General features: G+C 38.5%; 1 protein-coding gene across 3 annotated transcripts in view; it reads right to left on the bottom strand.

Moving 5' to 3' along the window:
* ralgps2 (Ral GEF with PH domain and SH3 binding motif 2) overlaps nt 1-6195 on the bottom strand; it is a 138263-nt gene that overhangs the window by 64004 nt on the left and 68064 nt on the right. The window lies entirely within an intron of this gene.

Below are 6195 nucleotides of genomic sequence, written 5' to 3'. Positions count from 1 at the left end.
AATATATGAAGCACTGCAGTTTTAACTTAAAATGTTCATTTGTGTATAGGTCTCAATCAGTACATTCCACCTACTAAATCTCATTTTATTACCCCATATTCTGGAAAATATTTCAACATAGAGGTGGGAAAATGGAGGGATCACAATGTCACCTGTAGAGACATCTTGTTACTAATTGTTTAGTAATGCTGTAGGTTAACTTGCACTCACAGCTACTACTGCTGCAGAGAAATATTGTCCATAGGTATATTTTTCTAGAAACTTAAACACAGAGTATATAACACAGTTGAACATCAATTTTTTCGGGTGATTGTTAGCTGCTAATAACGAAATTAGCATTTTTTGGGTTTTGTGGTTTACTACAGAAAATCACAGATATAAAGAAAACTTTTAAAATGTTTAGTAAATCATAGGTGTATAAAATGTGTGCTACTTTGTGTGCTAACAAAGGACAGCAGTATTAAGTTATGGGGGGATGCACAACAATATTAAGAGTTACAGGTAGGAATGCAGTCACTGAAAGATACTGCTTGAACTAATCTAGAAGGATACTGTGTTGAATGATATCAGAGGTCTCAAACCCAGCCCTGAATTCTGACTAAAATTTGTAAGGAAAAATTGGCACCATCTAAAAATGCTATTGCAACTCTTTCAAGATCCCTGACTTAGATATTAGTAGTTAAGAACAAAGAAGTCCAGAGTAAGTTTCTATAAAAATGGCTGTAACATTCCCATCTTATGAAATGCCTTTCTTCTGTGTAAAAAAGGATCCATCATATTCTAGATACTCATACACCTGGCCAGTTTCTCCACATCCTCATTCTGAGCCAAATGAAAGGAGCTGAAATAAGAGATAGCCTCACCAGGCCTTCCACAGCTTCGATGCCATGGCTAAAGCAAAATAAAAATAAAATCTTCAAGCCTAGCAGTTTGAAGGACTCTTAAAGGATGCAAACTTTCATTTTCTATTATATATTCTATTATAGATTTCTGATGGACCACTACTTCATAACAGGGACAGAAGGGAGACTTTTTCCTGCCATTCTTGTCACATAATGGCTAACTTCACAGTCAGATACGTGCCATTTCCACTCCAACCATCATCTGGTTTATTTCATTGGTTGCAGCTTCCTGGAAACACAAGGTCCAAAAAGACATGTCTATGTGACCATGTTGACAGCTCTCCACACCTACCCTAGAGACCCCCCGCCCCAAATTTGCCAGCTATGGTCAATAGAAATCCATCAGAATCAGTTTCAGAATAGTGGTAGTGCACAACTGGGCTACTGTAACTGCAGGAAGAAACTGGAAACTTGACTCTTAATCCCTTCCAGCAAAATTTCTTATAATGACAGACCCTTTGTTGCTGAGAGGCTTGTAAAGTCCCAAGTCAGTTTGTGAAAATGGCTTCAGCATGAATGTTTTAGTCCCTCAAGATCATTGCCTGGCTTTCTCTAACCTCAGGATAAAAGCCAACTCAGTCGATATAGCTAGTAAGGCTGCTGGACAGCATGGTGGGGGATGATTCAAGATGTGAATAATTATGTTCACATAGAACTGCAACTGTTTTGCTTGTCAGATTTCCTACATGTTTGGCATCTATATGATTTAAAAACACAAAATTCTGTCAGCTCTAAGAATTAAATACTAATTTGACAGGTACAATGAATGTTTTCTCTTTTTTGCACATGCTAAGATCTGTTAACAATTGCTCTGTCTACTATAAAAATAACCATATTGTATTGTAAGATTTGTTACTTAGGCCTTCATCTCACGGGGGGGGGGGGGGGAGTAGGTAGAACAGTCTTCTTTGTGTGGCGTTTCATGGGGTTCCGTCTCTAAAGAAGACTGAGAATTTTTTTACACCCATCACACAGGATCACCTCTTCCCACTTCTAGCTCAACCATCTGTTTAATTCCCGTCACATGGGCAAGAGATGTCTCCTCCCATTTCAAGGATACCAGCACACTTTTTAAAACAGGCATCCTTTTTGAGACACCACTTTGCATGGGATCGTTTGCCCTCAAGCCACTGACAGTTTAAGAGACAATGGCACTATTCATTCTTGAGACACCACTTTCCATGGGATCCTTTGCCCTCATGCCCCATACACCAAAGGAGACAAGCACTGTTCTTGAGACACCACTTTCCATGGGATTCTCTGCTCTCATGGTCCTTGTACTAAAGGAGTCAGGGCACCATTTGTTCTTGAGATACCACTTTCCATGGGATTGTTTGTCCACAAGCTTCTTACATTAAAGGAGACAAGGTATCATTTAAAAAAATACTTATTTCAATGAGACCCACACCGTCTTTAAACCACTAATGGAAACAGAAGGAGTATTAGCAGACTACCCACAAGAACGCCTACACTGTCACATCACTAAAATGACCTAAAATGGAGAAATCTGACAATGGCAACTTAAAAACAGGTTAATAAAAGCCTTAAAATAAGTACCTTTGGCCGTTTCTATGCAAATGAGCAGCTCTGGAATCTATTGCACCCCGACTACAAAAGCCTCAGTTTCTACACACTGCAAACACAGAGCCCCATGAGCAACTGATTAAAAGTACTCTTACGTCGTTTGATGGGATCCGTGAGACTCAGTTTTATAAATCTCTTTAAAGTATGTAGAAATGCAGGACAGCCAGGTATGATGAGGTACTTTATGGTTGCCAACCTAAAACTAAGCTATGGACCCCTTCCAATTGATCCTGTAGTTTTAAGATTAAATCTTCTCAGTAATGAAGAATTTATATCTAAGTAAATTAGTAGTGCCTAAGTATAAGAAAGTATTAATCTTGGAAAGGGTCAATGGTATGCCCTCTATGATGAGGGAAGGATATTTTCAAGAAATTGTTAGAGATTTTGCTAATGCAGTTAAAGAATTGTTGAGACTATTGCAAGCATTTTTTTGGATCATAATTTCTACAGGGATACAACAGACAATTGTTCTACCCTATTTTGGAATAGTTATTTGGCAGATCTGATAGAGCCCTTTTGAAAGTGTGTGTATATGGAAATGGTTCTCTTATTTCCATGTAAATGTTGTCAAAAATTTAAATATGATTGATACTAGTCTTAAAATGCTGAAAGAATGTTTGTCCTTGGAGAAACTGGGTCCTGTAACAAGTGTGTTTTCTTTGTTATGGTTGACAGGTCAATAAACATTTTATGTGACTAGAAAGTGATTCCTACAGATTTAGTACCTTCGTGTTAAGGAAACAGTTGCCAGGGCTGCCAATTCCCTCCACAGCAGTGCAGCAGACAACAAGGCGCTGGTGGGAGAGAAGTCTGGGGATCACAGCCTATTAATCTGAAGTTTTGAAGGCTGAATGGTTATAAGTTGCTGAAAAGGCCAAAATGTATCTGAGCTGCATTTTTAAAAGCTTGGGTGTTCTCCACTCATTAAATCTTATTTCCAGAAATCAGCAGAATGAGCAAAATTTTTCAAGGAACAGGATGAATGCTGATTTTGTTTCTTTATTACAGTATTTTGACAGTGCTGTATAACATTTTTGGAGGTTTTAACTCGTGCTTTTTTAAGCTGTTGCAAACTACATCCTCCTACAGAGAAGATGGCGAAGAGCACCATGTGAAGTATTCTCGGTTATTTTCACTGAGAACTTCAAGTTTGTAATCAAATCTTATCTTCTAAAACATATTAAACTGTCTAAAAGTGACAAGAAACATGTGTGTGACTAACAGGTAGAATTTCCTATAGCTATCCTTATAAGGACAGAAAACCATACTACCATTTTTTAGAATTTTCTGAAAACACTTCTATTGCAGTCACAAGGGGTTACTTATTTTAAAATGTTTTCCAGTCAGACCCCTTGGCCTAAATCCAATTATTAATTCCAATGAATAGCTTCCTGATTATGGTTCTGTTACTCTAAGAGACACCAATATTTCAGCAAAAATATGCCCACAATTGATCACAGCTAAGTATCAGTGAAATATATAGACTCAGAAGGAAAACATCAATCAAGTTGTTTTTCTAACTAAAATCCTGTAGTTAAATTCATATAGAAAGCCTCTACTTACACTCACATGACATTGGTTTTTCAGAAGTAGCAATGCAAAAGGATGTGCTCAACATCATATTACACTTTGACTTATTTTTCAGCCATGTGTGTAATTTCTAGCTCTTATAATTCTCTTCAATATACACAGAGCATATAACATTTCTAGCAAACTTAGACATTTTCTGCCATGTCTAGCGACTCTGTGACTTTTGTAAGTATAATGCCTGCTTGTTCTTCTACATCTCACAAGACCAGACTAGGTTGGGATGCTTGGAAGTGAAGTCCTAAACAAGAATACATGTTCTGAAGTTATAGTGTGGTAAAACATATTAATAATTTCAAAAGACATTACAAACCCTCCTGGTTTTTTTTGTACCCCACTTATTCTGAAAGATGTGACTGGAATTGGAAAGATTCAGCAGCATGTAAAAACAATGGTATTTTGGAATATCTTTTTCAAGAGAAAAAAATGCCCATGTTGGCATCACAACCCTGCAGTCCCCTTATTATTTATTTTATTACAGTACCTGTATCCCGCCCTTCTCACCCAATAAGGGACTCAGGGTGGCTTATAAATATATAAAAATAATACAGAACATTCAATCAATTAAAACTAAATACAATAAATATTCATAAAAATATACATATATACAATTGGCAAATTTCGAGTCTAAAAAACCGGGTCTGTCATTGAGTTCTAAAGTGTGTAGTAGTAATTGATACTGCTATTATTGTTCGAAGGCCTGGTGATATAGCGATATTATAAGGTTCATTTTCTCTTGATAGTCTTTTTTACTTTTTGCCTGCCTTGTCTCCTGCACTCAGGAGGGCCACTTATTCTTCTCATCTTGCAACTATGGCATTTTCAGCAAAGTAGATAAAAGCTAATGCTAATGGCTCTATTTTCTCACTTGCGTAAGAAAGGGGAAAACCCTTGGATTGCCAAATCCTAACCCTCTTTGCTAGAACTGGAGGCTTTTCTTCTTCGGGGAAATTTTTTCTTAACTGTATGCAATGCATGAACAAGGGATGCATGCAGAATGCTGATTCTCTAAAGAGAGGTGCAGAGACTTAAGACTTGTGTGAGAACCACAGTATTTCTTCTTAAGCATTTTCTTTTAGTTCAGTTTAGTGAGAACAGTTGCTCAGCAGAAAAAAACACACTTAAATATTGTCTACTAGAAATAATAGTTGGTTCCTTTGTTCAGACATTATTTGTGGCCCACTGATATTAATAGACCAAAAATTGTGAAGCAGTGTAGGCCAGGTAACTAGTGAATAAACTTTATTAACTAGCATACAAATCTTAGGTGATATGCAGAAAGTAAAAGCACCCCTAAAACATCCAAAGTGTGTGTGTGTGTGTGTGTGTGTGTGTGTGTGTGTAAAATGCATTTAATGTTGATTTAAATAAGTAGCTCACAATTTACTTGTCCTACTGCAATATAGAATTATCTTGAATAGCAGGGGACATAAAAGGTTATCTTCACTGCCACTGACAAAATCTGTAATACAGTAGAGTCCTGGTTAACCAAGTCTCTGTATTATCCGAGATGCCGCCGGAGGCGCCCCTCCCTCTCCCTCTCCCCTTCTCTTGAGTGAAGGGAGCTCGAGAAAAGGAAAGGGAGAGGGAGCAGGAAGCACCCTGCGATCGCTGCTGCAGCAGCGCTTGTGGGGTGCTTCCCAAGGGGCGAGCCCTCATCAAGGGACATCTCCCCGAATTTCCCTTGGCCAGGCCCTTGCTGGAGGAGTTTCCTCCAGCAAGGGTAGGGCCAAGGGAGATCTGGGGAGACGTCCCTCGGTGAGCCCTCGCCCCACGGGAAGCACCCTGCGAGTGTTGCTAGGAAGCAGCGATCGCAGAGCGCTTCCCTAAACCGGATTGGGCCCACCCCTTTATCTCTGATAGCCGGGACTCAACTGTAAAACGAACTAGATAAAAATTAATTCTTAAATACTGAAGTATATCCAAGAAAGAGTACGATATCACAAATAAATTGCATGCACAAATGGCTAATACACCCCCCCCCCCCCCCCAATTTCAAGTGTTGTTAAGAGGGAGAAAACCAGTCATGTATGTACTCTGTTCTAGAGACACAAACAATGACTAAGTCAAACTTACAATACTGTAGGTCTGATTTCGTTTACTGTAGAGGTCAGAATTCTCT

This window comes from Anolis carolinensis, chromosome 4 (genome assembly GCF_035594765.1).
Source record: "Anolis carolinensis isolate JA03-04 chromosome 4, rAnoCar3.1.pri, whole genome shotgun sequence".
Lineage (NCBI taxonomy): Eukaryota > Metazoa > Chordata > Lepidosauria > Squamata > Dactyloidae > Anolis > Anolis carolinensis.
The sequence above is the reverse complement of the archived record's forward strand: the minus strand, read 5'-3'. Positions and strand labels throughout refer to the sequence as shown.